Genomic DNA, 11,224 nt, shown 5'->3' with positions numbered 1-11,224 from the left:
AGTTCTTTGGTTCCATATTGTATTCTTCTGTAATCCTCCTTAAATCATTGGAGTCAATGTTGAGGAAAACCAGAGAGAGGGAAGAAGAAAAATATGAATTGTAAAAATAAACTCAGTTGAAGTGTTGCATCAGACATATATTGAGATAGCTCCAGAAGTGAATATATTACATTTTTTGTAATTCTTTTTCTTATTTGGACTCACAGATTTGAACTGTAGTGGGCTTTAATCGCCAATACATAGATGAATAATGTATGTTTTTATTTATATTTGTATATGCAATGAGGATCCAAACTATCACAAATAATCAGCTGTGTTCTTGTTCAAATGGATCCTGGTGGACAGTATTATTACTGAGAAATGCAATGGAAATGACTCTTCCTACTGAAGAAGAAGTAGAACTATGTCATAGTTCATCATTATCAAAGATCAGTACATTTAACATAGCAGTCCAGAAAATGCAGAAAAATCAAGTGGAAATTAGTAGTGAAAAGATCTTGATATTCACCAGCATTTTATACTTTTCTCCTGTTTGTTTCCAAGTCTTAATGATGGATGCATAAAATGTAGATTCTCCTGTAAAAGGTATTCAAAATTAAGGTCAGTACCAAAGCCTGGGGTTTTTTTGTGATTCACAGGTGAGAATTCAACCTAAATGTAAGGGCTTATTAGTCTAGGAAGATGAGTCTACTCTTAATGGGCTTGTGTAATTTGCTTGGAAGATCTCTGTTGAACTGACATGGGGACATGGCAGCTGACCTTGAAACTGGAGCTCCTGTTACCCCAAGCAAAGATGAGGGTGGGCATCTGTGAGACTCCCCATGAAGTAACTCCCCATACCTGAAAAACGGAGCATCTCTATACAGATACTGATAGTTTATTCCTTATTTCTATATTTTAGACCTTGTCAACAGAGAACTTGACTAGTTAATTCCAAATGAGGCAAAGGCTATAGAAAAACAGAAGATACTCTACATAAACTCCTAGAGGCATAAACATTATTTATAACATGTCATTCTTATTTAACTGAGGGGAGTAAGTGCTAATAAATGACCAAAATAAAGAGATTAGTAATGTGATTTAGCACAGTCAGGGATGATAGTTATTCATCAGAAATACCTATTAATTTTTTTATATTTATTTTCCTTCATTTTTCATTGACATAGTTTCTTAAGATGCTTTTGATATTGATAGCTCAGGGAGGAGAAAATGCATGCACTAATGACTCGGAAGAGTTTCTGCCGCTTGAATTTGCTAGAGATTTTATTAAATAGCACCATAGCTCAGGACAAGCTGATGGCATTTCACAGCCTATTTCCCCATATTCCCTAAATGCTGATTTACCAAGAATGAAATGAGTGTACACATACTCTGGAGCATGTGTTAAAGCTGTACTAAACATTTTCCATGTAACTTCCAGCTGGCAACATTTTGCCAGAAAGCCTGGTACTTAGAAATGATAAATAAATAAAACAAACAGAATCTTGTGCTGTAATAAGGAGAGGATGAAACAGCTGCAGAGCATAGAGTAAATTCAGTTTGACTTGATGTGGACACAGTGGCTGGATTTTACTCAGGAGATATTAGCAACATTCAGATTCTTAAGGGGAAAATTGTGAAGAGGGAAGAAGGGATCTCATTGGGAGGTCTCTTAGCACATTTGGAAAAATAAACAAAGAAACTATGAAAAATAATATTTAAGCAGCCAAATCAGCATAAACTGTCCTCCTGCAGTATGTTGAAGTAACATGAACTTGTCCTGGGAAGAAAAAACAGTGATCAGAGCTCTGTTTTCTTTTGTTTGGAGACATAAGAGGAAGAAGATGGAGGGGGGGCTGTAACTTGGGAAGGCAAACTGTGACAACAGCAGACACCAAGTGAAGAAAAGAGAAATAGTGAAGATAAGGAAAGCAAAAGCAAAGATGGCATATAAAGTGTGCTTCTAAAGGGTGTTACTAATTAAAAATAAGAAGATGCCCACAAGCTTTTTGAATTATATTTACAAAGGCAAAAGTACCATATGCTTCTGTCATAAAAAGCATTTTCAGTTCAAGCAAATTTTGAGAGTAGTTCCTCAGCACCAGTAATGATAACTAGAAGTGCAATAGCAAAAACTACAGTACCTGAGACATGTATGTCTGTTTTGCTTAACCTTTTGTGTGTGGGCTGTATGTTACTTCTACTTATATTAGTACACATTGCTCTTTGCTGAACATGGTATAGTAATAACTCACTGAGACTTGTATTATTGGTGTTCTCTTGTTATTGAAGGTAAAATCCTAGGGGTTTTCTCATACAAGGTAGTTCTATAAAATAAGGATGAACACCCTGATATTTATTTATGCTTTAGGCACCCACATTTGGAAACAATGACCTGTGTAAGAACCAGTTTTGGTGGTGAAACTGGAAACCAGGATCAAACTTAATAACTATGCATCAAGCAGGTAAATCACATTCCTGTATGTTGATTTCCTGTTATTCAACCAGTAGGCAGAATTTCTGAGCTGGAAATTGTAGTAGTTTAAGAGAAAGTAAAATGGGGTCACACTATTCGTAGCCTCTGACGTTTTCAGTCAAATGCATGAACGAGGCTAAGCAAGAATTTCTGACATAACCATCACTCTGACTTAGGCTTGACTGGGTTGTCATGATCAAATGACTTCTTTTGCCTGGTATGTGCTCTTCTGCTTTTTACAACCTTGATATCCCAGTTTATACATGTGCACATGCTGACTTCCTCCAGGACACCACAACCCATAGTGATAATTGCACTGCTGAAGCTACCCGCTGTGTTAAAGGTCAGCAGAAGGGCCTCAGCGGTGAAGTGGCACTTGCCTATCAAAATGCAAAATACTGGGGTGAAAGAAGTAAAACTCAGCTATTATATGTTACAAAACTTGAGACATTCAAAGTCGAGTATATCATTCTCATGTTCCAATACCCAGAGAAGAATGTCACAGCATGACTCCATCCTCGTGGTGGAGACTGAAAGAAGAATGAAAAATAATGCAAAGTTATCTCCTTTTTTGTTAAATCTATTGTAATCTTGTGTTCCTCCTCTGTTACTGCACTGAAATAAAGACATTTTAATCCCAGGGTACGACTGAGAAAACCTGATCTAATAATTGTAAAACCTCCCGATCCGATATTTTAGAACTCAGAGTACTTGTCACTTATGAATATTCATACAGACCACTAAAATAATTGTATTCTTTCTGCAGTTAAGGAAGGAAAAAACATGGTAAATTCTAAAGAGACAGAAGCATTTTATGGAACACTTGTCAAATATTAAGGGCATCCACAACAAAATTCTTGCAGGAAAATTGGTCAGAAGTGTATGGAATAGTGATAACATCATTATGGAACAGATTTTTTAGAGCCAAAAAAAAAAATTATAGGAATTCATCTCAAATATTAAAAATATTGGAATTCTTCAAGGTAACCTGTTAGTGTTCATGCTCATGCGAGGGTGTTCATGCTGCTCAGCTGAGACATTGAATGCAAAAACCTGATACAAACTTTGCAAAATAAACTAGAAAACTGAATCAAACACTTTTTTTTTCTTTAAATGGAAGACAAGTTTTTAACTGAAGAAGGAATTTGGCTCCTGAAAGCCTGGCCCTATTACTGTTAAGGTTAGTTAAAAATGTGCAATATTTTATAATTGTTTATGTCTCTTCCTTTGTGATTAAGTAAACTGCAGAATTTCTTCATTGTAAATTCATTAATGTTTAATAAGATTCTTTTCCAGTGCCTTCCAACAAGTCAGTGCTTATATATAAAAAGGCCTAATCTCATCCTGGCAAGAAATGGACTTGTGGCAGATGTACTAATCCAAGCAGATACTCAGCAAGTTGGTTCGGAGGACTGATTTTCATCCGAAGTGGGAGACTTTTTGTGTTTACAATATTCCCTGAAGAAATGAAAGTGGCCTTTTATGAATTCTCCCATTGATAAACATCTTACAAATAAAGGTAAGGTAATACTGAAATCTCTAAAACTGGAGGCTGATGGTAGTTTACTTGCTACCATGGTGCTTCTGAAAGGAAGGGAATGCTCTCTGTCCTTCTCAGTCCTTTCCTTTCATTCCTTTGAACCCTCCTCCTGGCCAGACAGTTGTCCCCACCTTCCTTGATTGTCCCTCTGAATCTACATTGGTGGGGTATTTCCCCCCCCCTGCTCATTCATACATCAGGTATCCTTGCTTTCAGTCTATGCTTTGTGCACATAATGCTCTATTCTTTCACTGACTAAATGAAATCAGATTCCTGCCTCCTACTGTGATGTCATACATCCCTGCTCAGCCAGTCTCTTTCAGGACATATGTTCTTCCTAAGAGGTAGCTGGACTGCCCGCAGGTGCAGATGCTTGTCTGGTTAGCTGAGTCTACAGTCTGAACTGCTGAATTTTCTAGACTTTTGGGAATAGAGGATGCAACTCATCTTCCAGGTAAACAATTCTTAGAAAAAAAATTAAAACTTTACAGGGATTTAAAAAAACTTCAGAAAAGGAAGTATTACAAGCCTGATGCTTTACCAAGACAGTCCAAGTATCTTGGAAGAAAGACTTCTTGGGAGTCTTGTGAGAAGAGCTTAAGTGTGGGAAGAAATATTTCTGTCTCTGTCACCAAGAATTACAGTTTCCATTTCTGGAATTATCTAGACATTTTAGTTTGTGTTCAGTCCCTGCTGCTATTTATACTCACTAGTTCAATGTATTTCAGTATGTTTTGCATGTTTTGCTTACCCACAGAAGAACTTGAATTTAAGGAATTTTAATTCCATCCTTCATCTGAAGATCTATGATTGTTGAAGGAGTGCCTCTGATTATTTGCCTTGAACTTTCCTAAAAGTATCCATGCTGAGTTTGCTTTTATGTTGGCATATGTCAGACCCTGTCTCTAGAACTACGCTTTCCCTGGAACATCAGTCCTGAAGATATTCAAAGAGAGAAAAATTTGCTTTTTCTGAGTCTATGAATGCTTTAATCTATGCCACACAAGTGTGTCGTCATGACTCAGGTGCTGAGAATCATATCCTGTCTTGAGTAAAACCCATGAAAAATCATTAAAACCAAAGGAGATGCACAGGGAGAAGTGAATAAAGAGTATTTAGCTAAAAAATGCTGGGCACTCATCTGTAAGCTTATTAATCTATTGAGAGTCATCCTGTGTTCCAAAGCATGCCAACACTTCCTATAATATGTTGTGATTCTGCTGTGCTGTCAGCGAAGGTGGGTCGTGTGTTTAAAAATGACATTTGCTTTACCATTCTACCTAAATTGTGGATAATGTTTTAATAAATGGTATTTTTAAAAGAAATATATTATTTGATAAAATTATTACATAAAATGAATTCCATCAAATTGTCACAGTTGTTACGTGCTTAAAAAGCTTCTGCTCCTCTATTATTAAGTGGTAAAAGATTATAATTTGAAAAAAATGAATACTAAAATGACTGATTTTAAAAAGTATGTTTCAATAAAATTCACCATAAAAATTCAAAGCAAAATGTAAAAAAAAAAGATTTCCTTTATAGTTTTAGATCCACACATTTAAAAATATTTCATTGAAGAAATTATTGTTGCAATAGAAGGTACATCACTTGTACTACCTACTCCTCTGTTTCCAACACTCTTTCATTGATTTATACGGTAATTCATCAGTCCATACTTGCACTATATTTGCTTCTTTACTATAACAGATGCACCATTTGCTCTGTAAACATTAATATAGGTGGAAAGGAAGTTGAGGTAATAGAAGGTAAGATCGAGTACCATTCACACTGTCTTAGCTAAGGTCATTTACTTTAAGGGCATATACAGTCCCATCCCTAAAAGAGCTTTTTTTGCAGTCATAATTGCATAGCAGTTCTTTTGTGACATAACTGCTATATATACTGTAGCTGACTGTTCCTTGACATGAATTTAACCATGATGATCACTCCTTTTTTAACTCAGACCAACAGGAGAGTGAAAACTGCAGGAAACTATATTTTTTTTCTTGCTCATGTTAAAATAAAACAAACAAATAATCAGCTAGTGGTCAAATATTCAAAAGAGAATGGTAGGAAAACTGGAGAATAAAAGCCTTTGAAGGAGTTTCAGATTAAGGACCTAAACTACTGAAAGAAAGAGGAAAACTTTTGCTTACTTACTTGAATAGAAAATAGAAATTAACAAAATAGGTAAACTACAGAAAACAAGAAACAAAGAACAGCCTTGCAATGATCCAAAGAATATGAAGATCGTAATAATTTCTTGAATACTTAATAAATTAAAAGAAAGCGAGTACAGCTATAAAAATTTAGATTCTGCAAATTTAGATTTTTTTTCCTGGTATAGTAAGATTACTTCTATTAAAAAAAAAAACAAACAAAAAAAACCCCACAAAAAACCCAAAAAAACCCCACCACAAACAAACAAAAGAAGAAGCCAGATATTTTGATCCTGGAATGTCAACATTCCTGTGCCAGGTGTCTTTCATTCCATCCAGATCAGAATTCAGAGGATCCCTTTGCACCTTCACTTGGCATTTGTTCATGCAGGAGATCACATACGGGCTTCAGTGTGTTCATTCCATTGACAGCTTGAATAAGAAGGACCCTGCTACAAAACAAGGCTGCAGAGTAACCCATTAGGGGAGTGAATTATTCTAACCTGGGCTGCTGGAACTTAGGAACTTAGCCACACTACTTTCTTCACCCCATGGGTGAGCTGATTACACCAGACCTCAGTCAAAAGCAACATTTAACTCAAAGTACATATTTTTGTGCTTTAACAGAAGCCAAGTAAAAGATAATTTTCAAAATGCATTTCAAGCTAGAACTGCAACGGGATCTTAACAGTGAAGTCTTAAGGGTATTGAGTCTATAGATAATAAATCAAAATGAAGAATACCATGACAATCCGTTCCAAAAGGAGTTGATCTTCAGCTCCACGAAGCACAGTAGATTTTAATCTTGTAACAAAATAGGCAGCCTGAGGTCTCAGTCTTGTCATAGAACAAACAAGTAGGTCAGGCACCACCACTGGAAACCAGGCTTGAGCCCAGGAGACAAAAAGAAAAGTCAAAGGTACAGCCCAGCTTCTAGGAAGCAAAAAAAATGCACAACAATCTAAGTGTGTGTGTTGCAACTTTTAGTAGATCATGGAATGCAGCCTGGTAGCTGAGAACTTTTTGCTGAGGAAACAGGATATCATTTCCATCACAACATATTAACTATCTTGTTCTGGTGACATCACAGGAAACTGAGTGACAATGCATGACGATGCCACTGCTCTTTTGATACTGAAATTATCAGCTGCCTTCCAAGGATAAAATCAGATTGACTGGGGAGGAAAGGCAACTGCGCATTTAATCACAGTGTAAATTAAAATAATACTCCACCACAGGTAATATATTTTGTATCCCTAGAATGTTATCTGAACTGTTTGAATGATATTTTTTTCTCTTCTTTCCCTTTATGAAAAATAACATTTTAAAATTTCCAGACCACACCTAAAATGTAAAGATCTTGAAAAAACGTCAGGCAATCTCTCCCTCTTTGATTTTTCTGACATTCATTGAAGTAATAATAATTTTAAAAAAGGTATTTAGTTTGCCTGATTTCTTTTAGAAATAAACAAAAACAAAAATTCAAAATGAAACTTAAAAGCATATGTTTTGTAATGAGTAAAATTTGTTTAAGTGCAACTGAATTTTCCTTGTTTCCTCCCTCAGAATTACTTAACAAATTTCTCTCAAATTCATAAATCCTGAAGTAGTTTTTAAAGATAATTACCACTTCTCTGCATGTATTATCTGTAACTATTGATCATAAAAATACCAGATTTGTATATGCAGACTAGCTGCTCATCTAGTTTCATACTGTTTTTTTAGCATTCACTTCTCCTCTATCATTTAATGATCTTGGATTTCTGATTCCAGTCAGACTCCAATGTTGACTATATATTGCTAATATTATTATTTCTTTTTTTTTTCTTTGAAACCTGGTCTTGAGGTAATTTCTGCATTATTTCTACTAAATATATATCTAGGTTGCATTAAGAGAGTTCACTGAGTTCCCCAAATGGCTATAATCTGCACAGAAAAAATTCTGACACTTTAGAGTTGCCTAACGGCTGAAGATGAAGTTCTGACATTAAAAAATGGTCTATCTTTTTGGCTAAGGACAGTACTTCATTGTAAAGGAGTTCTTGTTTGTTAATACAAACACAAGCCTGGTTTTAAGGTAGTATTTATTTATGACATTTTTTATATCAAGGCTCCCTAAACTTCGCCTGTAATATACTCTACCATGATTTCACATAAAACTGTCTACCAGAAGGCATTGACATTAGTTATGAGAGTGAGTAGCAGCAGCTCTTTAGACATATAACTACTGTGCCATTTTGATGTAATTCAGTTTAAATTTCAAACATTTCTATTTAACATAATCAAGTGGTATGAAATCTTCTTTTAAAATGGCAAGTATACAGTACCAGCTCAATTGGCACTTAGCAACGGTCCTTTTGCAATATGCACAATAGCTTCCAGCAGGGAGTTTTTTAAGGACCATCCTTTGAGAGCACAAACTCACACACGTACAATCAGGACACATCAAGGTTCTATCTCCAGCTCCCCTTGAGATGTTATTTAGCTAATGCACAAATGTTACAGCTAAGCTGTTAGCCTGAAAAATAGAACAAGCAGTTGTGTGCAGGTACAACCATTTCTTTCTTCATTCCAGGATATCTTCATATTATAATTTCACATAAAGTAACACCTAGAAAGGTGTAGTATGTGATTTTTCTCAATAGGTGGATTTCCATTTTTAAATGCACTGCAGCTGTCAAATGCTCCTTCTTGAATCCTGTATTATGCAGTGGCAAAGCACCTTTGAGTGGGTTTACAGCTGCAGTCATTACTGGGTATCCTCTAGTTAGAGTATTCTGGAAAGATGTAGCTCTGTCACAGGCTGCCATCACTAGTAAATACTGCTGTGTGCATAGCTGTTCTGTATCCAAAGAAAAGAAAAGATCTGGCCCTGCAGCTAGCTTTCCTCGAGAGAATCAAATTCTGGCAAACAAGCCCCTTACTTCAACTGGAAGCCTCCCATACTTATTGGTTGTCTTCCAAAAACTGTGCTGAACCATATAATAAGTTCAAATTTCATTAAGCCCGGGAGCAGAGGGAGTTACCAGCATGCTGCTAAAATCATGGCATAATGCTCTGAACCAGATGATTGCATTATAATCTCATTCCAGTTGGGATCTTCTTTTCCTAATAGAAGGCTTTTACATTCAAGATAGGAAAATAAGAGGGGCTCCAACACTGAAGTCTGCAATGCAGTTACTAAATACACTGCTTAGATATTTTGCACATGGAAAGAGATGATGACATTAATATTGCTGTAGTAATTCTGTCTCGAGTGTAAGACTTCAGAACTGGCTGGAATTCTGTTCATATGGAAAGCAGCAACAACAACACAGCAACATGGTGAAAGCACAGAAGGCTATGTTTGCCTGATGACAAACTTTTTTTTCCAAAGTAGTAAGAAATATGATGCTTAGTCAAACTTTTTATATCATGTGCATCTCAAAATAAAATACAGTTAAAGAAAGAAAGCAAAAATGGGCAGACATTTTTAGATAATATGAACCTATATGAGGAGAGAACACCATTGAACGATGTATTAGCAGTGTAATGGACTCTAAAAAGATGCTCTTTGTTAGTGCCTGACCATGAAATCTGTGGAAAAGCCTTAAAATCAATGAAAGCAGGAATAAATTTTTTGTTTGTTTTAAATTATGAGCATGAAAAAACGTAGATATGAGTTAATGAAAAGAACTTGTGAAAGCATGTTCTATTTTTACTCCTTGATCAGAGTGGAAAAATATGTTTTTTTCCAGTCAAAACATTCACTTAGATGTGTTCTAATTGCAGTGGTTTGATTTATTCAATTTAAAGCAACATTCCAGATTTAAATATAGTTTTGTTTAGAAAAGAGAGCCTAAAAAATTCTCTAAGCAGAACTGAATATTTTCTGGCTTAGATTTTTTTTCAAACCTGCAGAAGCCATTAAAACTTACATTATTTCAGTTTTGGATCAAAGAAATACATATTGTCTAAATTTTTCAGTTCAGACAGTGAATTAAAGGATCAGTAATGTGCATTTCTCTGACTGTAAATGCTATTATAGACTTCAGTTGGATTAGGATCCTCCTCTTAATCCAGGCTATTAAAAATGCCTGTGTTCTAAATCTGCATGATTTGCCTGCTGAAGAACAAAGAAGAAGGAGCATTTAAAAAAAAATTAATTCAAATTATACTATCAGACACTCCAGGGATTGGTGATAGTCTAGAATATTTCAGATTGGCCTATTCTGACTATTCAGGCAAAGGAACAGCTGACATTAGAGACAATTTTTTTCTATGGACATCTTGAGACCCACAGGAAAATTTGATCTTGACTCACAGATTCTGGTCTAAAGTATAGTGCTAGATCATGAAGTCGACGTATTAGGTCCTCAGAGCCAGATAATTTATAAAGGTTCTTTGAAAGATGGATGATAAGAGTGCACAGTGGCCTGTGAGAAGTTTTGATGGTTGGTGGTGGCACACTGGCCACACCAGTTTGGGAATGGTTGTCTCTCCCCACAGGTGATGTGTGTAAAGTACAGCAAAAAGCAAGACTGACACACTGTGCTGCAAGAGCAGAAAGCTGTTTTGAAAATTCCAGTCAGTGTTTTCTCTTGGCCACTCCAGTTGCCTAGGTAAAGCATAACTGGTAAAGTCTGCTGGAGAATTTATTTCTCTCAAGGTCTAATATTTAATTTTCATTGTTTGTCTATGAGGTTGTTTTGCTCAAAAATCCTGAGTGCTTCACTCTACAAAAATCGGTGACAAGTAGCAGATTGTCCCTTTTTGTTTTTTAACAGAATAATTTTATAATTGCAGATGGAAAAAAAATACTATATAACTAGCTCCAAACAATTTTTTTTGGCTATTGTACAGAAAAGGACTTACTAATCTTAAACTGTTAAAAAAATCATCTGGGCAGACAAACCTGCCTGCCAAGTTTTAGGTGGCTAGGATCCAGAGTGGCTGAGACATTAAATGTGAAAACTAAGTTCTTACAGCTGAAATGCCAAACTACAACATCAGGCCCCTGATGCTATAACTTTTAAGAGAACTAAGTGGTGTAATACTGTGCATAATTATTTCACTCATGAGCAAAAACAC

The 11,224-nt window shown here is 35.7% G+C and overlaps 1 long non-coding RNA gene across 7 annotated transcripts in view; it reads left to right on the top strand.

The window, feature by feature from the left end:
• Positions 1-11,224, top strand: part of LOC148223667 (uncharacterized) — a 38,161-nt gene that overhangs the window by 6,156 nt on the left and 20,781 nt on the right. For 3 of the 7 annotated variants that reach the window (XR_015803915.1, XR_015803918.1, XR_015803912.1), the window contains exons 2-3: positions 2,351-2,444; positions 3,740-7,392. This is a non-coding gene — a long non-coding RNA (uncharacterized LOC148223667). Of the gene's footprint in view, positions 1-2,350; positions 2,445-3,575; positions 3,636-3,739; positions 7,393-11,224 lie in introns of all 7 variants that reach the window. The other 4 variants (XR_015803914.1, XR_015803916.1, XR_015803917.1 and 1 more) reach the window with 3 other exon arrangements.

This window comes from Sturnus vulgaris, chromosome 5 (genome assembly GCF_052056855.1).
Source record: "Sturnus vulgaris isolate bStuVul1 chromosome 5, bStuVul1.hap1, whole genome shotgun sequence".
NCBI classification, from domain to species: domain Eukaryota; kingdom Metazoa; phylum Chordata; class Aves; order Passeriformes; family Sturnidae; genus Sturnus; species Sturnus vulgaris.
Note: the sequence above shows the minus strand (reverse complement) of the source record. Positions and strands in the feature narration are given on the sequence as shown.